This window comes from Lithobates pipiens, unplaced genomic scaffold (genome assembly GCF_037356315.1).
Source record: "Lithobates pipiens isolate NorthernLeopardFrog02 unplaced genomic scaffold, aLitPip1_a1.2 Scaffold_19, whole genome shotgun sequence".
Lineage (NCBI taxonomy): Eukaryota > Metazoa > Chordata > Amphibia > Anura > Ranidae > Lithobates > Lithobates pipiens.
The window spans coordinates 206,600,154-206,623,538 of NW_027507764.1; positions in this window are offsets into that span (position 1 = coordinate 206,600,154).

Consider the following 23,385-nt stretch of genomic DNA (forward strand, 5'->3'; position numbering starts at 1 on the left):
GGCTTGGTCATTCACTCTACTAACTCTTCTGCATGTTGTGGCTCAACAGGGCTAGCTGCCGGAAAAAAGGATAAGCGTGCCGGGAGATCTAGCTAAACTGGATCAACTGCCTGCCTGAAGTAGATTAGAAACAGTACATCGTGAACAGTCTGCAGTGAGATCTAGCTAAACTGGATCAAATGCCTGCCTGAAGTAGATTAGAAATAGTACAGCAGGAATGGTCTGCAGTAAGATCTAGCTAAACTGGATCAACTGCCTGCCTAAAGTAGATTAGAAACAGTACAGCATGAACGGTCTGCAGTGAGATCTAGCTAAACTGGATCAAATGCCTGCCTGAAGTAGATTAGAAAAAGTAAGGCAGAAATGGTCCGTGAGATCTACCTAACTGAATAAACTGCCTGCTCAAAGTAAATGAAATGACACACGTTTTCTCTCTCTCTCTCTTTCTATCTCTCTATAACGCCAGCAACACACTACACAGGGCCGACGTGCAGGCAGCCTTATATAGTGTGGGCCGTGTACTTAACCCCCTGAGCCATAATTGGTCAATTGGCCAATTATGGCTCTGTTTGCTTACAGCGCTGTGATTGGCCAAAGCATGTGGGTCATAGTGCATGCTTGGCCAATCATCAGCCAGCAAACAACTGCGATGATGCACTGCATTATGGGCCGTGACGCGCTGCCCGAATTTGGTGCGGACGGCCCATAATGTTTGATCTTCGACGAACGATTGAACAGCCGATGTTCAAGTCGAACTCGAAGCTCATCCATACTCAAGACTTGTGACATTTCTCCTCCATGTGGTGCCATTGCTGACAGCAAGAAATGGGAAGGGATTTTCTTTGTTAAGTAACGCCCTTATATAATCAACTTTCTGCTGGACACCTGTTTAATGAATAATTAGACATACCTGTAGTTGAATTCTTGTTAATTAGGATTTTGTTGTCTAAAATTTTACTTTGCTCCTAAGACTTTCATTGGGGTATATTCATTTTTGCAGCATGGTCTTGAATTTTTTGTGTGTGTGCAAATTAACATATTTTGGTGGGAGTATTTTGTAGTATAGTGTCCCATAGAAAATGTTGATTCTGAAAGGAAAGTAAAGGTTTAATGACAAATCTGTATACTCCATTTATGCACTGTATATACCAGAGCTTATATTTTAAGTGACGTTTTCTAGTTTAAAATTGTGTACTAATAAAAACTCTACTCATTTTATGATATTTAATGTACTTGTTTGATATTTCCTAGCTGCATAAAAGCACTTGGGAGAAATTTCAATAATTATTGTTGTATGCTTATTAGAGCAAGCAGTGTAAATTCTGCCTTTTGCATGTGGGTTTCTCCTGTCATTTATATGAGCCTACAGGAAAACTATGCACAGGGCTGTCCCATTTTTATAAATGGATGTGATCAGCAGCTTCTGTGACCCCCCGCTACCCCGCTGCCAGTTAGTTGCCAGGTTTCTTTACCTCACTGGTGATGAGACTGTTTACCTCCTTCTTGCAAGTCTCATCATCATCTTTCCATTTCAGGAGGAAGCCCAGGTGAGATCAGTAAACCTGATTTATCAATCTGTTACTTCCTATAAGTGAATCAAGAAGTGCTCAATGATGCGCACTTCCTGGTTCCCTGTCATGGTGGTGACAGAAGAGGAGAGCGAGCTTGAGGACTCAGATTCCTTGATTTCTTTCTCCAGCTAAAAGTGTTTATTTGGACCCCTGATGTCTCCATAAAGAAGACCTGTCACTCCTGGTGACAATAGTATAGAAATTAAAAAAAGGAAAAAAGTTGTGCACTTTTTATGGAATAAAATTCGATAAATAATACCTACATAAGCAACACCATCATCTTTTCATTTCAAACATCATGTGCTTTTAGACAAAATATGATTGAAAGGTTGGATTTTCAAACTTTCAAGGTTGTAGCATACAAGCAATATATCGTAAAAATGGTCTGGCTGCCGAACGGTGCAAAATGTGAGGCAGGGCCTGGCAGTGAAATGGTTAATTTCACTTCCACTGGCTGTATAAAATAGCATCAGTAATTTATACGTCTTCATCATTTCAATTAAAATCTATTCCTTTTGCTTATTCTAATAAAGATGGTTCCTATAAGAATAAATGTCAATGAGAAGAGACAGCTATTGCAAAGTTTATCAGAAGATATGTAATATACAAAATAGGTTTATTGGGTTTAAATATAAGCTTTCATGTTAGGAATATGGTGTAATTTAATAAAAAACAAAGATATTTTCCTGCACATATTTGTCTTTCGTATAACATCAGTGTGGCACCCCCTAGCTAGTGTACTAGAGTGCTAGATTTTTGTTGTTAGTGTAGGAAAATTAGTTTGGCTTGACTGACAGCCAAGCCTGTGTTTTTTTTATTTGGGTCTGAGCAGAGACTCAGGGAGGGATAGATGACTCACAGGCAGCACCTCTGATACCCCTCCCTACTTTTAGAAACTTGGAGAAGATTCTAGAAGAATGGGAGTGGAGGTGAGGAGGAGCTGCCTGGAGTATACATGAGGGCCCAAATTTTTGTTGTTAGTGTAGGAAAATTAGTTTGGCTTGACTGACAGCCAAGCCTGTGTTTTTTTTATTTGGGTCTGAGCAGAGACTCAGGGAGGGATAGATGACTCACAGGCAGCACCTCTGATACCCCTCCCTACTTTTAGAAACTTGGAGAAGATTCTAGAAGAATGGGAGTGGAGGTGAGGAGGAGCTGCCTGGAGTATACATGAGGGCCCTGATCAATCCCCAACAGATGGGTTGACAGGGGGCAGGCTGCCTCAAACACTCAGGGTCAGCCCGGCTGAGGCAGTGGAGTTCAGATAGAAGATAGTGATGGAGTATTTGGAGGCTGTCGGAAACCCTTGAGGGTAGCCCTCTAGTCTGGGGGGGGGGGGGGTGACCTCAGGTCTGGAAGCTTGGGTGCAGAAGGGACCCTCTTCATGACACACAGAGGTTTCCTGACCAGGGAGCAGGTGTGAGGACAGCAGGAGGAGAACACTGTCAGGCAAATCTCCAGGGAAGAAGACAGTCGGCTGGCTGGTGAGTGTTGCCGTTGGGAGGACTGAAAGGCAGCCTGAGAGAACTGGGTGAGAGCAATCTGGGATGGATGCAGTAAGTCTGGGAGGACTGTGGAAGGGTAGCCTGGAAGGCTATTGAAAGGGGCAGCTGCAGCCAGATGGGCTGCCAATGCCTGAAGAGGTGATGCTGAGTTCAGTAGTCACAGAAGGACAGCCGGGCACTAGGACTTTGGTACACAAACAAGAGGTCAATGGTCTCTGCCTGTAAAGGGCATTTGCTACAAATCTAACAGTGCCAGTGGTTTTGGGAGTTGTAGTGCTCCAAACAAGTGTTGTGATGGAGGAAGGTGAGGAGTGTAAATAGCTTGTACAGAAGAAGCTGTCCCTGAAGAGTTCTACTGAAGTAAGTAGGCATCCCATATTAGCCTTTTTCCCCATCCAAGTTAAACCCCCTAATAAAAATACAAAACAAAGCACTGGACTGTTCCTTGCCTCAAGTGTGCTGTGAAACCTTGGTGTGCCTGGCTGTGCAGAGTGGGGATCCCTTTCCACTTGTGGCCTCATTAGGGGGTGCGCTACTTCAAGTGTGTGAAAAGTTTTGCATACTGGTCAGAGATAGACACTTGGGCAGAGAGAAAATGTGTGCATCTGGAATTTCCAAATTAATATCTCCATCTGAAATACTATGTAGAGATGATGGGCAAGCAGGGAAGTCAGAAGTTGCAATGCTTATTCTCACATGTAAAACTTGGTAAAAAAATACATATGGGTAATGTATATAGGGAATGTAATGGGATTAATAAAGAAGTTTTGCAGAGTTTACATGATACATGTGCATTTCCACTATTCCTGCCAAATTGGGATAACACATACTTTATGTTTGTTACATGTTCTCATGTTCTAACTCACATAGCCTAACTTAAAATAATAAAAATGTTTCATATCTGTAAGCTGCATGTATGGTGACATATATCCATGTATCCTGTTTTTAGAGACAATTTCAGATATGGATTTTTTATCTTTTGTATATAAAATTAAAATGATAAAACTTGTCTTTTTCCTCAGCTGGTGTACACAAACTCCCATCTTGCCTGCATATATTGTTATTTTAGATTTGGGGATAGCAAGATTTTAGGGCGTTCTAAAATTTATAGACCTTCTGTCCTTGTTGAAACATGTGAGGACATATACTGCCCTGTGCAATTTGTTCTTTCCTTCTTTGATAAATGGTTTACTGTGCATTTGTAAGAAAAATATTCTTAACTTATATAATATATTCAGATAGACCTTTAGTCGTCCATCTTCTAATAATTACTGTAGCTGCTCATCCCCTGTGCCTTAGATTCCCGTTATTTAAGGACATGCATGCACAGAAGAATGAAGTATTACAATTATCCAGATGTGTTTTTTTTAACCCTAAAATGAACTTAAAAGTGTCCCAGATCATGAACTTATGTAATATGTCCAGCTTTCTATGGTGATAAATTGCTGCTGGCTGGAGACAGTGCTGAGGTCATGATGATGACAAGCCACAGATTATAATGGCTGTGCTTTTCATCGGCACTCCATCATACCCATGAGAGTTCTAAAAGCAGTTTTTAGCTGATGTTTCTCAGCCAATGGGATTTGCCAGTAACAATTTGCCAAGTCCAGGGTTGTAGATGTATTGTGCCTCCTCTTATATTGCCATTGGCACTTAAATTCTAGGTAAGGGATAGGCATCACATGTTATAGATGCATTCATTCTTCTGTAATCTAAATAAAATCTGCCATCTTTCTTTTTAGCTAATACTATAGGAGCAGCCCTTTTAATTTTTTCTATGAACCCCCCCCCCCCATGTAAAACAGGTGCAGTGGAATGGTCCTCTATCATTTCAAAATTGAGGGTGTACTCCCAGTTAACATTTCATTATTGATACAGTATATCTATAGCCATACTTGTGTTTCGTGAAAACATGCGTATGCTTATCTAGTAATTTTTTTAATTTTCCCTTTCCATCAAGAGTTAACTCTGCAAAAATCTATGAGGAGTTGTTGCAATATATGTTTATTATCCCAGACATCCTTAGATTCTACAGTGTTGGAACTAGATATATAGACATCTGACAAAATGCTTTTTCTTCTATTATAAATTAAAACATAAAATAAGAGCATGTTTCAATTGGCTACAGATAGGCTAGAACAGTACCAGGAGGCGCATACTGTACATTTTACATATTCTGCCAGTTCATGAATTTGACTAGGATATTACTGTTCTGTATGATAGCTGCTTCCCCAGTACACCCAGCCCTCCCAGAGTAGTCTTATGTTCTATAAACACATCTAACCCTTGGAGATTCCTATGTGTACCTGTAGCAAGGGACCTGACCCCTAGAGGCCTAATGGTGACCTCCAGATTCAGGGAGAGCTGACATCCTCCTATGTGGAGTGGGTTACGAGGCATGGTGGGTGTAATCCAAGGTAGATTAATGGGCACCAGACACTTCTTGAATGCAGAAATGTATTGTCTCTTAAACAGTACTGTGGGAGAGAGGGTTAGGGCCAGGACACTCTTTAGCAGTTGCAATGTTAATTGGCTGACTCCTAGATCTCTACAGGTAGACAGCCATGCAGGGAAAGGCATCCAGCAAGATGTGACCCCTGAAGACGTCAGAGCTTGCTGATGAAACATGTAGGGTGTATTGATTGAGACTCATCACCTCCATTTGTAACGCAGCCTGGAGCGCTGACGGCGTTTTTTCAAACACGTGGAAGTGTCAGCTGCTGAAGAAAAAAACATTTGTGCTGTTTTTAAGCCGTTTTCAAACTTTTAATGGAATCTTTTTGGAATAAATGATAAACGTACTTCACCATGGAAGTTCCATATTTCTTTATTTTCCATTAATAATACTGGTTTCCTACTGAGGACATCACATCCATCTGGAGTATATCCATTGAAAACATCCAGCGATTGATGCCAATTGAATGCCAACTGAATCCTGTTGCTGACATCCTTTGTGGCCGTTGGGAATTTCAGTTGGGATTGCCGTTTGGGCCTATTATGATACCTGTAATGGGTGTCATGGGATTCTGGTGAGTAGGATGTGTGACAGGTGTTGATGGTGATGGAATATTTTAACCAAGACCCGGAATACATCATAGAGCACTGAAAATTGAATGAACTCTATTGCATCACAGTTTTTTTCACAGTTTTTTTGCAGTTTTATGCATTTATATTTTGGTGCAATTTGTGCACCACTTGGGACACTATATATACTTGTATAAATTCTTTGCAGTCACGATCTTTGAAAATTTTGCATATTGGGATTGTAATTATTCACAGAGAGCGCAGTTTAATTCATTTTTGTTAATTACTTTCACTATTTTATTTCACTTATAACGAGCTTCTCCTATCTTGTTGTCTTTTTCATTAGTCTTAATTGACATGATTTGCACAAGTCAAGTGTGTCTTCACTCTTAATTTTTCATCCAGCAAGACACCACATCTGTGTTAAAAATGATAACAGTTTCTAACACAAGTTGTAATAAACTCCTTTACTTTGCAATCTCCTCTTGTAGATCTTCACTCAACTGAGCTCTCAGTCTTTCTCACTAGACTTGCTGATCCACTGCCACTGGATCCCCTGAGCTCTTCCAATCTTCTCACACAGTCACCTGTATGGTCGAGTTGGTGCTGATCAGATGTCCAATGAACAGCAGGCAGTGCTGGACCCCCTTCTCGGTCAGGCAGGAATGTTGTACACTGCATGCTAGACAGCGACCTTACTCTCCCAGCACGCATAGATCTCTCACACACAAGGCCTGGGAAGAAGAGAGGCTGGGGCGGGTTTCTGGTTTCTTTTTTATAGCCCTTACCTGCAATCTCCCTGATGGTAGCAAAGATCCCTGGGATATATACCGTATTTATCGGCGTATAACATGCGCCGGAGTATAACACGCACCCCACGTTTAGGAGGGAATTTTAAGGAAAAAAACTTTTAGGAGGGAAGTTTAATGGGAAAAAAAACTTACATTTAAATGCCCATCAGTGTCATCTGCAGCCTTGTCCACCATTGCAGCCTTGTCCACCATTGCAGCCTTATGCAGCCTTGTCCACCATTGCAGCCTTGTCCACCATTGCAGCCTTGTCCACCATTGCAGTCTTATGCAGCCTTGTCCACCATTGCAGCCTTGTCCACCATTGCAGCCTTATGCAGCCTTGTCCACCATTGCACTCTTGTTCCCCATTGCAGCCTTATGCAGTCTTGTCCCCCATTGCAGCCTTATGCAGTCTTGTCCCCCATTGCAGCCTTATGCAGTCTTGTCCCCCATTGCAGCCTTGTCTATTTATTTTGCTATTTGTTTTTGTTTTTTTAAATGCCGCCGCCGAGATACAGAGCCGGATGTGTATCTCGGCAGTGTGCGGTAGTTCTTGGCGGGCCTCCAGCGCCTTCGGCCATTCTCGGGCAGCTTTCGGCCGCCGAGAAGAGCCGAAGGCAGCCCGAAAACTTCAGAGAACGGCCGAAGGTGGGCGAAAGTTGCCGAGAACGGCCGAAGATGGGCGAAAGCCGCCAATAATGGCCAAAGGCGGCCGAAAGTCGCCTTGAAGAGCCGAAGGCGGCTGAAAGCCGCGCAGAGGCTCAGAATTTTGGGGGATCGGCGTATAACACGCACCCACAATTTTCCCCTGCTTTTAAGGGGAAAAAAGTGCATGTTATACGCCGATAAATACGGTAGTCCGGGTGTATCGCCATGCAGGTAAATAGCCATCTGGTGGGACTACCAGTCCCACAATCCCTTTGGTTGGGCTCACAAATATGTGATATGTCAGTTTAGTAACACTAGGCACTAGAGGGATAATATAATATACAGATAGGGCAGGGAATAACTGTTGGTTGCAATTGTAGTCCACATTGCTACATGTAGAAAAGGGAGAATTACACACAATTTAATGAAAAAACAATCTTCTTTGGAAGTTGTAAATCTAATATTGATAAATCCTAAATTCAACCATAGTTGTAGACAAATGTAGATGTGCAATTGTTCACTGTTTCTTGTTAGAATACAGCCTTATCCAATTTTCAAAGCTGACAATGTTGTTTGTTACACATGTGCGGCCGCGGGTTTGTGCCTTCCTGTACACTGGTTCAAGTGTGATTCAGGTCCAAATTTTAGACTGAATTTGCAGCTGAACTGGACCCAAAGATGCAACGGACTCCTTTTCAATCCGGACCGTAGCCGCCCCGGACATGTGTGAACCGGCTCTATTGAAAGTCGGTCACACTCGCCTGGCATGCAAATTGAATGTGGGGAAATCCACATCCAAATCACATATGTGTGGACCCAGCCTTAAAGCAGAGTTCCACCAAAAAGTGGACGCTCCGCTTATCTGTCTCCTCTCCCCCCCACCCTGGTGCCACATTTGGCACCTTTCGAGGGGGAGGGGGGAGCAGGTACCAGTTTTTGACAGGTACCTGTCCCAACTTCCGCCAGACCTTGCTGAGGTACGTCCGAAGTTCGATCCCCCTCCTCCTTCCCCGCCGCCAGGCCATTTAGAAAGCGCAGTGCACTTCACGCATGCGCAGTAGGGAATCAGCTGTGAAGCTGCAAGGCTTCATTGGCAGTTCTCCTTACAGGCTTTGGCGGCAGCAGCACCCGAGAGCTGATGGAAACATCGGCTGGGGTGCCGACATCGCTGGATTCTAAGACAGGCAAGTGTCCTGATATTAAAAGTCAGTAGCTACACTATGTAGCTGCTGACTTTTTTTTTTTAAAGGTTTTTTTATTTGGCAAATGTACATACATGTCAGAGAATGCAGTAAAAAACAGAATACGGTCTGGAGTGTATCAAACTATACAGCATTTGCAAAAACAATAAAGATCGTTCGTCTCTATGGCTTATTTCAATTATACATTTAGCTTTTCTTTTTTTTTTTTTTTAAAGTTCAAACAGAATACATTCGTCAAATCATGTGCTCCTATGAGTAAGAAACACATTGAGTATATAGTTCAACAAAACACAGAGGGCATAACTCCCTCATGAACTTTTGTGCCATGTGCAGCCATTCACTCCCCATCAAGATCCCGCTGTTACCACTCTAAACATGTGTCAATCCCTCCTATTTACATGTCTGATTGTGCAGTTTGCCTGGATTCAATGCATTTCCCCCAAACTTTATTGCATTTTTTAGGGCAGCCCCTGGACTTGTATATCATTTTATACATGGTGATATTAGAATTAACCAAGCCTTTCCATCATTCAGTGTAAGATGATCTCTTTTAATCTAGTTAAAAGCAATTAACTTTCTGATGTAGTATAACAGTCTTAGCATTATTCTCGTATTGTTACTCATAACTTCATCCTCTATTACTCCCAGTAATCCTAACAGTGGACTACAAATGTTCGGTAAATCAAATGTGTCAGCAATTAACTGGGTTACTTGCGACAATAATGGCCGTATCCTATCACATTCCCATAACATATGTATAAAGGAGCCTTCTGCTGCCACACATTTATGACATGTGGGATCTTCCTTCTTTCCCATTTTATATAGCCTGAGAGGGGTATAGTACATTTGGTGTCAGTATCCGAGCTGAATCAGTTTGTCTCTAGCAGAGATAACCGTGGGCAAATATAAAGCTAACACACCCTCCCATTGTTCCTCTGTATTTTATGGTATAATCTCCATCCATCTTTCCCTAAGTTTCCTTTCTCTTGGGTTCACTCTTTCTGCAAGTGTATTATAGTACGTAGAGACTGATTTAATGTGGTCTGGAGTAGCAAGGAGTTTTTCCAGTTTAGAGTTTTCAAGAGATATTGGCCTTGTTCCAAACTGAGCATGAGCAGCGTGTTTTAGTCTAGTGAACTGGTAGTTCCATGTCTCTGGAATATCCAGTTACCTTTTCAACTGTACAAACGACTTTAGTTCAAAGTTATCATACAGTTGATGGAGATACACGAGCCCAAATTTGGCCCACCTAAATCCATCTTCCAAGTGAAAACATTTGTTTAAACATTGGTTAAACCACAATGGGGCATTAGGTGATAGATGAAGAGTAGTGTCGGTTATATGTTTCAGGCAGATCCCCAAGAATCGCTTAGCAGATCTGAACATCTCTCTACCTCCTATTGTGGGCGCTTCTCCTCTGAAAAATAAATTTAGTAGGGTTTCATAAGAAGTTACCACTGCTGCTTCACTGCAGCATTATTCAGCTGTGGAAACATTCGCCAATGAATATGTACCGGTACTAGTTGTGAGGCTAGATAGTATAGACATAAATCAGGTACCGCTAGTCCCCCTCTCTTCGCCGGCAATTATAGGAGCTCCAAGGAGACTATAACTGCCCCGGTACCCCACAAAAGTTAAGTCAGTAGGGAGTTAATGTGGCGGAAACATTTTTCGGGATATAGATTGGAGCATTGGAGAGCACATAAAGAAATTTAGGGAAGAAAATCATCTTAAATAGATTAGCTCTACCAAACATTGTAAGGCTGCGTACACACACGGGGACTGTTCGCTCAACTTTGTCTGCTGAACAGTGTTTCAGCGGACAGTCCGCTCGTGTGTGGGCTTCAGCGGACAGTTTCAGCGAACAGTCTGCTGAACAAAGTTTTTCGGAATTTCCGAAAAACTGTCCGCTGAAACTTTGTTTCAGCGAACAGTCCCCTCGTGTGTAGGCTTGTTCGTCAAACTAAGTTCTGCGCATGCTCAGAAAGGATTTACATGCCGAAGGTTGCATTGCAGTGTATAGGACGTCGTTTTCTAGTCCCGTCGTACGTGCCGTTCACGTCATGGCGCACGGTTTCAGCGGACTGTTCGTTCATCGTGTGTGGGCAAGTCCGTCCATGCTAAGTTTGAGCGGACTGTCCGCTGAAACTGTTTGACAAACAAAGTTGAGCGAACAGTCCCCGCGTGTGTACGCGGCCTTAGTGGTAGGTCTTTCCATTTCTGTATCCTATCACTAAATGCTTTAATTATGGGCCATATATTGACTTCAATGAATGAATCTACCGGTAACTGGATCATTATTCCCAAATATTTGAATTTTGATATAATGGCTAAAGGACACTGAGTGGGAATGGTTCAGTTTGGCTGTGGATCTAGAGGCAAAAGGACCAACTTGGTCCAAATGATTTGAAAACCAGAGAAGTCTCCAAATTCCTGAATTAGCGATACTGCAGCTGATAAAGACACGTCAGAGTCTCCTAAGTATAGGACATGTCATCTGCATATAATGATACCCATTCTTCCAGCTCCCCAACCAAAAATCCCTGAATGGTGTCATGGGTTCTGAGTTTAGCTGCTAGTAGCTCAATGGCCAGAGCGAATAGGAGAGGAGACAAAGGGCACCCCTGTCTCATTCCCTTATGAATCTGGAAGGAATCTCATATGAGTCCATTTACTCTAATGCTCACTCGAGGATCTTTGTATAGTAGTTTTACCCAGGAGATACATTTTGGTAGAAAGCCAAATTTACCTAGAAGAGAAAAAAGATAAACCCTATCTACTGAATTGAACGCCTTTTTTGTGTCTAATGACGCAATCACATTTTACCCATATTCATATGTTGGACCTGTAGATTAACATAAAATCTACAAAGGTTCATTTGGGTACAGTGGCCGGGTATGAATCCTGTCTGATCAGAATTTATTAATTTGAGGATCACCGATATCAATCTACTGTCCAAGACTTTGGCCAGTATCTTCACATCAGAGTTGATCAAAGAAATCGGCCTATATGACTCGCATTCTTGCGGATCTTTGCCAGGTTTGGGGATCACTACAATTAAAGCTTCCCACATAGAATCTGGGAGTATGCCTTCCTTTTCCGCTGCTGTAAAGACTTTTTGACAAGTCGTGCCAGTTTCTCCTTATGTAGTTGCTACCAGTTAGCTGGGAACCCATCAAGGGCAGGCGACTTACCAGGTTTAAAGGAGGAGATAGTGCCACATATCTCTTCCTGTGTTATGGGTTGTTCCAAAGCAGCACTATCTTCCTGTTTTAGCGAGGGCAGAGTTAAGCTTTCTAGGTAAGAAGCTAATTCCTGATCTGTATGTTGTGTCTGCGTTTGATACAGGGTTTCATAGAAGTCCAAAAACGTGTTTAAAATCCCACCTCTCCACTGGGTCATCTAAGTTTCATCACCGAGATCGTAGCATAAAGTGGCTTCAATAAAAAAGCTAAGAGGCGGCCACTTTTGTCCCCGAATTCAAAAAAAAGATCTGATCTGGTGTAGTTGTTTTTTTGCAGTATATTCAGTTAAAAGTAATTTGTACTCCCATGTCTGATCTTTCCAAAATTGGTATTTACTTGGAGTTGGGTCATGAATATACTCTTTTTCGGCCTTAGTCTTGAGTTCTGCGTTCAGAAATTAAATCTTCAGAGAAATCCCTAGTTTCTGTAGTGAACACCCCTCTCATAGTTGCCTTGAAGGCATCCCATTGATTAGCAACCTATGTTTCCGCCCCATTCTCCCTCCAGTATTGGTCAATAGACGTTTTGCATTTTATAGTAATAGATTCCTCCTGCAGCCAGTGTATGTTCATACGCCAGTGTCTTCTTCCCTGTGGAACATTCAGGTCTAGTGTAACCTCCATCGGGGTGTGATCGGATATGGCTCTAGGGAGATATCTAACAATGGATATAAGTGGGAGCCCATCTACAGAGGATAACAATAAGTCTATTCTAGACAGTGAAAAGAGAGAAAACACTGTGCTACTATTTAACAAAGGTGATAGAGCAGCTAACACTCAAGAAAACAAAGCTAAACAAAATGCTAAAAGATTAGTGTAGTGCTAAACATTATGTACACAAGTGTAAATACAAGTGTGATACGCGTTTCAACTCTAGAGGTCTTCAAGCCCCTGTTGAAGACCTCTAAAGTCGAAACATGCGTCGGGCATCTTTCAGAAATTTCCCACATTTTGTCATGTTACAAGCCAAAATGTAAATGTATTTTATTGGGATTTTATGTGATCGACCAATACAAAGTGGCACATAATTGTGAAGTGGAGGGAAAATGATAAATGGTTTTCAAAATTGGCACCTGGGGTGGATCCTATATCTGGCATCCCTCCCCCCAGGACAGGCAGCGCACCGTATGTCGATGTCAAGTGATGTTAGGGTAGTATATTGGCAGATTGGGGTGATATAGTGCCAGGTTAGGGTGATATAGTGCCAGGATAGGGTGATATACAATAGTGCCAGGTTAGGTGATATACAATAGTGCCAGGTTAGGTGGTAGTGCCAGGTTAGGTGATATACAATAGTGCCAGGTTAGGTGGTAGTGCCAGTTTAGGTGATATACAATAGGGCCAGGTTAGGTGGTAGTGGCAGACTAGGTGGCAGTGCCAGGTTAAGTGATAGTGCCAGGTAGGGTGGTAGTGCCAGGTTAGGTAATAGTGCTAGGATAGGGTGGTAGTGTCAGGTTAGGGTGGTAGTGCCAGGTTAGGTAATAGTGCCAGGTAGGGTGGTAGTGCCAGGTTAGGGTGGTAGTGCCAGGTTAGGTAATAGTGCCAGGTTAGGGTGGTAGTGTCAGGTTAGGGTGGTAGTGCCAAGTTAGGTAATAGTGCCAGGTAGGGTGGTAGTGCCAGGTTAGGTAATAGTGTCAGGTTAGGTAATAGTGCCAGGTTGGGTTAATAGTGGCAGGTTAGGGTGGTAGTGCCAGAGTAAATACATGACAACATGAATAGATACGAGTCCTGTCCCCCTCTTCCTCAATCACCTGCAATAAAAGCATGCATCTATGACTGTCCCTGCTGCTGCAGAACCTCCTTCTCCCCTTCCCTGAAGTAAACATAAAGAAAAAAAACTCACATGGGTGCTGGCAATCTGAGGACTGATTCTGGCTTTTTCTTCGTGGAACTGTAATCAAAATGTGGCAGGTGGGAGGGCTGAAACACGGAAAAAGCATTGCACCTTCACCATGCCCATAATTGCTGCCTTACTGTGCCCATCATTTCCGCCTTACTGTGCCCTCATTGCAGCCTCACTGTGCCCTCATTGCAGCCTTACTGTGCCCATCATTGCAGCCTCACCGTGCCCATCATTTCAGCCTCACCATGCCCATCATTGCAGCCTCACCCTGCCCATCATTGCAGCCTCACCGTGCCCATCATTGCCACCTTACGGTGCCCTCATTGCAGCCTCACCATGCCCATCATTGCCGCCTTACTGTGCCCTCATTGCAGCCTCACCATGCCCATCTCATTGCCACTTTACTGTGCCCTCATTGCAGCCTCACTGTGCCTTCATTGCCACCTTACCATGCCCTTAGTGCAGCCTCACTGTGCCCTCGTTGTAGCCTCACTGTGCCCTCATTGTAGCCTCTCCATCGTTGCAGCCTTAGCGCGTCACGGAGCAGAGTGTGAATTGTTCTGCCGTACTATAACAAAAGTCCCGCCCTCCTCCTAGACCAGCTTGTGTGATAGACAGAACACTGCGTCTATCACAGGAGCTGGTCTAGGAGGAGGGCGGGACTTTTGTCATAGCGAGGCAGAACATTTCACAGCTCCGTGACACAGCAGACTCCCGCTGTGCCTGTGCGTGAGAAGGAGGGAGGGGAGCGCTGTGCTGCAGCCACACATGGCATAGATCCAAAGCGGTGCTACCGGGAAATGTCCCAGTATCCCGGTAGACCAGTGCGACCCTGTTGGGGGGCACGTGGGGGGACCAAGTATGATGTTGAGGGTTAGGGCCCCTGTGGACCCCTGCTTCTGGATATTTCTGCCTTCATCCCATCAATATTTTCAGTCAATGTAGATTGGAAAGCGTATATAGCCTCCATAATTTGTTTTAGTGAGGGTTCCTCTTCCCTCTCAGTCTGCGCTATTTCCCCTAGATCTCTGCGGGACAGTCTATCTAGAAACGAGCCTCTTCTCATTCCCTGAGGTCTGCGGGGCAGCGGGCTTACCTTTCCAGAATGTGTGGACGAACGATCAGCTCAGCTCTGCTCTGATGTGTATTACTGGGGCCCGTTTCACAGCCTCGTGTTCGCTGCCATCTTGGGATCCCCATGCATAACAGGACAGGCGGTCCGCAGCAGGGTGCCGGCCCATATTTCACCATATCCCAGTGTTCTGCCAGGTCTAGGTAGTGTAGGGGTGTCTGTGCTCTGCAGGATCCATGTGTCTGACACTGAGGATTTTAGCAGGATACGTTGTCCCACCCAGAGCTCCTTCACACCGCTGCCCACATGTCGGCCGCTAGCTCCGCCCTCTCGTAGCTGCTGACTTTAAATTTTTCTGTTGGGGCGCTTTAAGCAGGCAAAATGTTACATTCATAGTGATGCAGCATAAATTGGTTGTATCTATCAAAAAGTGGGCTTGACCATGGAGGTGCAGTTTAAAGTTAGACCTGCATTAGCTGTAATTAAAATCCGACATGGCACTAGAAGATTTTCATAATATGGACAGAATTAAAGCCAAACATTTATTGTTATTATTATGGTATATATATATATATATATATATATATATATATATATATATATATATATATATATATATATATATATATATATATATATATATATATATATATATATATATATATATATATATATTTATGGTCGGAGCCCTCCGCTCTAAGAGATATGAAAGAACACATAAACACGTCACAAGACTAACAACATAAAATAGACCTGAATTGTGCCCTTGGTCTGCTGTAAGGTAAGCCCTGGTGAGCTGGGCGGTGAGCCCTGGTCTGCTGGGCAATATGCCAAGAGAAGGCCGCATACCTTAAGAAAGTAAATGGATGTTTCTGTAGAGAAACGTGTTTTAAGTGAAGTACTCTGAGAAGGGAAATGGGTGGGTGGGTACCTTGCACTGGAACCGACACAGACCGTTGTGGGAGGTCTGATTATATACCCTCCGGGCTCCTCCCATAATTACGGGCCACCATACTAGCCCTCTTATTTATGGTCGGAGCCCTCCGCTCTAAGAGATATGAAAGAACACATAAACACGCCACAAGACTAACAACATAAAATAGACCTGAATTGTGCCCTTGGTCTGCTGTAAGGTAAGCCCTGGTGAGCTGGGCGGTGAGCACTGGTCTGCTGGGCGATATGCCAAGAGAAGGCCGCAAAAGACTTGGTTTAGGGAGGTAATTATTAATTTATATACAACAAGACACTACGGGGCAAAGTTGCTGAAGTTTTAGGACATTTCCACTTGTGGATTGGAGATGTATCGAGTAAAGCAGGTGGATTCCCGCCTGCCCATCTTTGATCGCGTTGACTGGGACCCCGTTTCGTGAGGCTGCTGATGCTGCTCCAATGCGAAAGAATGTCCAAGAAAATGACCAAGGTCCTGGCCTAATTTGCTCAAAAGGAACCTGACGTGACTAATGAACTGGTTGCTGCCTGGGGTACTAATCGGGAACGGTAGTAATGGGCTGTCCTGCGAGGGATCAAACATATGGGCCAAAAATTGATCTAGGATGGACACGGGCACCAGGCTTTGAGAGTTTGGAAAGGTTTGATGTCAACCCCTGGACCGGACTATTGTGTTTTGGACACCCTGAGGAGCAAGATGAAGTAAGTCTGATGGCGTGTGAGGTGGCGTCTACGTAACACTTTACAACTGGGATGGTGACAGTATTCCCTGGGGCGTAAGAAGCTGTAGAAAGCCAGGTAGATGGCTGCTTGAATGACCAGGCTGAATTTAGCCAAAGGGGAATGTGACAGGATGAAAGACACGTCTCGGAATATGGTGCTGGTGACGGGTAGCCGTTTGATACTGATTTGGGGTCATTGCCTGTGAATACCACACAACATGGTCTTGACCGTATGGGCGGCAAACAAGACGGTTTGTTAGGATCTCATAAGGGGATGAAATACTGGATGTCAGCTGAGTGGGGTCTAAGGTATTGTGTGACAATGCCAACTGTGTGTGGTGGCATAATATGAAGACCAGGATGTGATGGAGAACTCTTGGTATTGCTCTGGGGTTTGAGGCTAGTAACCTGACATAGAACCTCTAGGCTGCACGGTAGGCCTTCAGGGTGTTGGGAGATAGTGAAAGATTAATAAGGCAGGTAGCGTCGCAAAAGTTTTGTTTGAATCTGAGGTTAGCTACGACCAGTGTGGGATAAGAGACATGGTCGGGTCGGTTCCAGGTTCCTGCAAAAAATAACGAAGCAAAGTTTAACGGGTAGTGCGTCGGACAGATTATTGCGTTTGTCTGGGATATGGACGCATAGGACGTTAGATTGGTGCTGTGGGGATAGTGGCACCAGCCTGCGCAGGAAGGCCACGATGGCAGGCTACTAGGACCTCCTTTATTCATAATACTGGCTGTGGCTTGGTTGTCTGTGGCGAACGTCACTGTTTGTCATGCCCAGTTGTTGCACCAGACTTGAGCTGCTGCGACAATGGGGTAGAGGTCGAACAAAGAGGAGGACTAACTGAACCCAGGAATCAAGAGGATTTCTGACGGCCATGGCCCTATAAACCCAATTTGGACAAAAATTGAGGCGAGGACCTGTGGAGGCTGTGGTGACCATGACTACCTGAGATGAAGAGAGAGATGCTGAGGGAATACACATTGGCATGCCATTCCAATTTGTGAGAAATTCGACTCCCGTGGGCAGATCTGCTATAGCTGGCACATCTTAATTCAAGGATTTAGTCAGGGTCTTTACCTGGAAGAGAAACACTAAAAGATGGGAGGTAAAGGATCCCCTTGAGTCTGGCTGCTGCCTTGGCTGAAAATGAGCGGTGATAGTCAAAGGATGGGCACCCTGCGTACTTGTGACCTGCTGCATGCAGATATGGGTCCAATTCTACCCTCCTGTTGGGGTTGCTCTGCCTAGCATGTCTCAGACTGTCCCCAAGGCCAGTACAAACTCTGTGACAGTGAGCTTGCGATTAAGTAAAGGGTCTCTGGCATTCAGGATGACGGAGACATCTCCCCGCGAATATGACTTGTTCTAGGCCAAGTTGTGTACTGCTATGAGGAGGGATGCTAAGTTAACGTCGTTGTCATCCAAGATGTCCTCCTAGATGCCCTGCTAGGACAAGGTGTGCAGGGAAGACAATGGTGCAGAAGTTGGGTGTATCTGTAAGTGAAGGTACGGGAATGACGGTGGTGACTGGAGCTGGTTGGGGCACGGCTGGGCGTACCTCCAGGGCTGTCACTCTGCTTGGACTTCGGCGACTGCTGTTGACAGTGTGGTTACCCAGGAGTGCAGCTGAGTAGTCGCAAAGAAGATAGACTGAAGTGGTGCCAGGAAGGACTGCCACTAGCGGTGGAAACAGTAGCCTAAAGGCTTGGTTTCCTGGCTGCGGCAGGGTAGGAATTACTCCTGCGACACCATTCTGCTATGAGTTTTTTTTTTTTTTTAATTGGTCCAAGCTCTTGTGAGACTGTAAACCGCCGCTTGCTGAGCCCGTAAAGGGTGATGGCAGGGCTGAGGCAAAGTCCTCACTGTCTGCCTGCGACATGGCGTCAACTAAAAGCAAGGGGGGGGTGCGTATGTTTCAGGTAAGTTGCAAAGGTAGGAGGGGATAGTTGCGTTGGGTAGATAAGATGAAAGGCGGAAGGAAACAAGAAGAATAGGACAAGGAACGACAGCCATAGTGACAGTTGGTTTGGGCTCGAGCGCTGTTGAGTGTGACTTTAGAAAACTCAAAAGAATGCGTGACAACCGAGGTGAGCCAGGAGGTGACTGGCTAGGTAACCGATAGCTCGGGTGTCAGTCTGTGCTCGGCACAGACCAATGAACCAGAGCGCCCCAGGGCGGACTGGGGTGAGTAGCTGAAGTCTGGTATACTAAGTAGGAATGTTGCGATCTGTAGTTAATTGACGTGGGTTCCGTCTACTAATGCTTGCACTGCCAGCAAGTATGGAGATTAGGCGACCTTGTCTGCGTATTGAAGGCTTGTGCTTCGAAAACAGAGTGAAGTGCACAGAAGTATGTGACAGTTGCTAACGCCTCAGGAGCAGGTCAAATTCTGTATGTGAAGTAAAAATATGTAGTGAAAGAGTGTTTAAGAGAAAGGGGGAATCCCATTGAACTAAGCACCTGACTTTATGCACTAGTTGTGAAGTCGACTGGTTGGGGTAGAGAACTGAGTTGACGGGGAGCCTGTAGTAAGGTGACATGAGAATTTTGTTTTGACAAGGGGGATTGCAAAGAGCTCTTTGGGGCAAAGCTGGCCCCCTGGTGAAGTTGCAAGCCCTTGACAATGGGGTTTTTTTTTTTTTGGGAGATACTGTCCAAACCTGGTGCAGGGTGGACTAACTGGTGTTCTAACTGGCCTAAAAAGGGGAAAGCGACAGAGAAAATGATGAGCAGCCATGTTGCTACTGGAGACGATGAGTGGCAGTTTGAGCCACTTGCTGAAATGCTTGCAGCGATTGCAAGGAAGCGGCTTTATTTGAATTATGAGGTGAGAATGAATGATTGAATGAATGGATGAATGAGGTGAGCAGCTGTGTTGCTACTGGAGATGAGTGGCCGTATTAAGCTATTGCAGAGATGCTTGCAGCGATTGCAAGAAAGCAGCTTTATTTGAATCTATAAATTAAATTATAAGTGTGTAGGAATGAGGAGAGCAGCCGTGTTGCTACTGGAGATGAGTGGCCGTATTGAGCCATTGCATTGATGCTTGCAGCGATTGCAAGGAGCTTTGTTGAAAGGCGAAAGGAAAGGTTATAGAGGAAATGTGATTATGTAGGAATGACCGTGCGCAATGCTGAGCAAATTGGTGGAGAGAATTGTGTATGATCATGTATGGATAGACTGAGAAAGTCAAACATAAGTACTGCTGAATTCGTACAGTCGATGTGACTAGTTTGAACTGGGTTCTAGCTATGGAATAGTCTGCAAAAGATTTGACTCATTTGAGTCGGAGATGCAACAGGATTCAGCTTGGTTGTTAGAGTTGCGTTTGGCAAGGACTGGAATCGTTGCGCCGATGCTGCGACTAGACTCGAATCCTCTGTAGATGCGACTGAGAGGCTCATATATGGGATCCGACCGTATCGCTGAGGATATGGCTGGGTTCGGATTGATTGAATTGTGATGGTGGTTGAAGGGGCTGGTGATTGCCGAGGATCCGAAACATAGAAGCGAAGTTGCGACTAGATTCGAATCTGCCATAGATGGGAGGTGACTACGGGGCTCGTATGACAGATCTGACCGTATTGCCGATGATATGGCTGGGTTCGAATCAACTAAATGGTGATGGTGGTTGAAGGGGCTTTGTGATTGCCAAGGATCCGAAACATAGAAGCGAAGTTGCGACTAGATTCGAATCGGTCGTAGACGCGAGGTGAGTAAGGGGCTTGAATGTCAGATTTGACCGCATCGCCGTGAAGTGAACGGCTCGAGTAAACCCGCGTTGGGTAGAGAGCATGAAATACATGAAAGATGATGGTGGCGTAAGTGCGACTTTTTGCAAAACGAACATGATAAACAAACATGATAACGTAACTACTAGAGTTTAGAGGAGCAGTAACAACAAAGTCCTACCTGCAACAGCGAGTGTGCAGCGGTCCGAGCGTGGGACAATCGATGAAGATATCTCAAAGGTACAACTACGTGGACACGCAGTGAGTTGGCAGAGTCAGCCTGTGCAATGCATTTGACACGAATCAGCTTAAAAAATGTATGAGATGAATCTGATATAAATTGGCAGTAAGGAGTATCTGATACGAATTAGTTGTAGAGTGTATGCCATTCCTTACTGTGAAACCAAACACCTATCAACCACCCATCCCCCCAGGCTAGTCAAGTGCAGGAAAGACATCAGGTGGGTTTAATTACACCTCAATCAGCCACAGAAACCCATACAAACAATACCTGTTTATCTCAAAAAAGGATGAGAACAGTGAGTCTTATAACTAGTGAAGCCTATGGCGAGTGATATTGGAGAACGACCGACAGCGACTCAGAGGCTTGGATCTATGAATGAATCGTATGTTTGGTAGAAGGAATTTACGAATGTACTATGCCTGTGCCGAAAGATGTCGGGACATGAGTGTCAACAACTCAGAGGTAGATTTTGCGAAAGGGGTGCAGGATAGTAAGCATGATAAGCCGCAAGTTTGCACATGACATGAAAAGATTCGGATACTACTTATCTGCGACCATGAGCGGGAACCGCCGACGAAGACGAAGACCACGAATGAAGAAACCGAAGTGCACCTGCGATTGGACGCACAGATAGTCGACCGTGAGGGAGCTGAGAAGAGTCGGCCCCTTGATGTGCAGTACCTTGCACTGGAACCGACACAGACCGTTGTGGGATTATATACCCTCCGGGCTCCTCCCATAATTACGGGCCACCATACTGGCCCTCTTATATATATATATATATATACACACACACACACACATACACAGTTGTGCTCATAAGTTTACATACCCTGGCAGAATTTAAGAATTTATGATTTCTTGGCAATTTTTGGCCTTTACTCATTGATAGTGTTTGTCAAAAACCATGAAACAGACCGAGACAGAAGTACAGTCAAAGCACATATGTTTAATAATAAAAATAAATAGAACAAACGTAGTCAAAACATAGCCAAAGTTTGGTAACAGAAACATATAGTCAGACAAGCCAGGAAGCCATGGAACAGCATAGTGGAACAGCAAGCAGGATCTGGAGCCAGAAGGAATGTCAGCCAAACAAGTCTTTAACAGGAATGCAGGAGATAGTCTCTGTGATGTTGACCAAGGTGAAGGCAGAGATCATCTGGGCTGGACGGCTTAAGTAGTTAGGACTGACGAGCAGGATATCATCAACAGGTGAGTCATTGTGGAGACATAGGAGATGGCAATTAGCCGACATTTGAGCGGCCAGCTCAGAGAAGGAAGGGCTGAGCCCAGCCCTGACGGTGTTTGGCTGAAGCCATTTATTATCAATCAACTGTGTTTACTCATTTTAAAACATAATGGCAACAGAAACTACCCAAATTAGCCTGATCAAATGTTTACATACCCTGGTGATTTTGGCCTGATAACATGCACACAATTTGACACAAAGAGGTTTGAATGGCTATTAAAGGTAACCATCCTGACCTGTAATCTGTTTGCTTGTAATTAGTGTGTGTATATACAAAAGTTCAATGAGTTTCTGGACTCCTGACAGAAAGGCATCTTTCATCCAGTGCTGCACTGACGTTTCTGGATTCTGAGACATGGCGAAAGCAAAAATATTGTCAAAGGATCTGTTGGAAGAGGTAGTTGAACTGTATAAAACAGGAAAGGGATATAAAAAGATATCCAAGGAATTGAGAATGGCAATCAGAAGTGTTCAAACTCTAATCAAGAAGTGGAAAATGAGGGGTTCTGTTGAAACCAAACCACGGTCAGGTAGACCAACTAAAATTTCAGCCACAACTGCCAGGAAAATTGTTCAGGATGCAATGAAAACCCCACAAATAACTTCAGATGAAATGTAGGACTCAAAGAAAACATGTGGCGTGGCTGTTTCAAGATGCACAATAATGAGGCACTTGAAGAAAGATGGTCTAGTAGAAGAAGAAGAAGAAAGTCATTACTACACAAATGCCACAAAGTATCCCGCTTACAATACACCAAACAGCACAGAAACAAGCCACAAACCTTCTGGCACAAAGTCATTTGGAGTGATGAGACCAAAATTTTGCTTTTTGGCCATAACCATAAATGCTACATTTGGAGAGGAGTCAACAAGGCCTATGATGAAAGGTAGACCATTCCTACTGTGAAACACTGATGTTTTGGGGATGTGTGAGCTACAAAGGCACAGGAAATTTGGTCAAAATTGATGGCAAGATAAAGGCAGTATGTTATCAAAAAATACTGGAGGAACATTTGCATTCATCGGCCAAGAAGCTGCGCATTGGACGTACTTGGACATTCCAACATGACAATGATCCAGTGCAGTTCATGCAAAATAGCCCAATAATTTACAGGAACTGGAGGCTTTTTGCCAAGAGGAATGGACAGCTTTACCATCTGAAAAGATAAAGAGCCTCATCCACAAATACCACAAAAGACTTCAAGCTGCCATTGATGTTAAAGGAGGCGATACAGGGTATTAAGAACTGAGGTATGTAAACTTTTGATCGGGGTCATTTGGGTAGTTTCTGTTGCCATTATGATTTAAAAACAGTAAACACAGTTGATTGATAATAAATGGCTTCAGCCAAACACTAACCATAAGTGAAAGAAATGTTTTTGTGTTATCATTCATATTCTCTGAAAAATGGGCAAGAAATCATAAATTCGGCAGGGTATGTAAACTTATGAGTACAGTATATCTATATTGTGGGGAGATTAGCTCGTGGGGAATCACCTTTTCTTGAAATGAAGGTCAGCGTCTTTAAAATCTGGCGGGTTGCCAGCTTTATTTACAGGTGGTTTGCAAAGTCATAAAA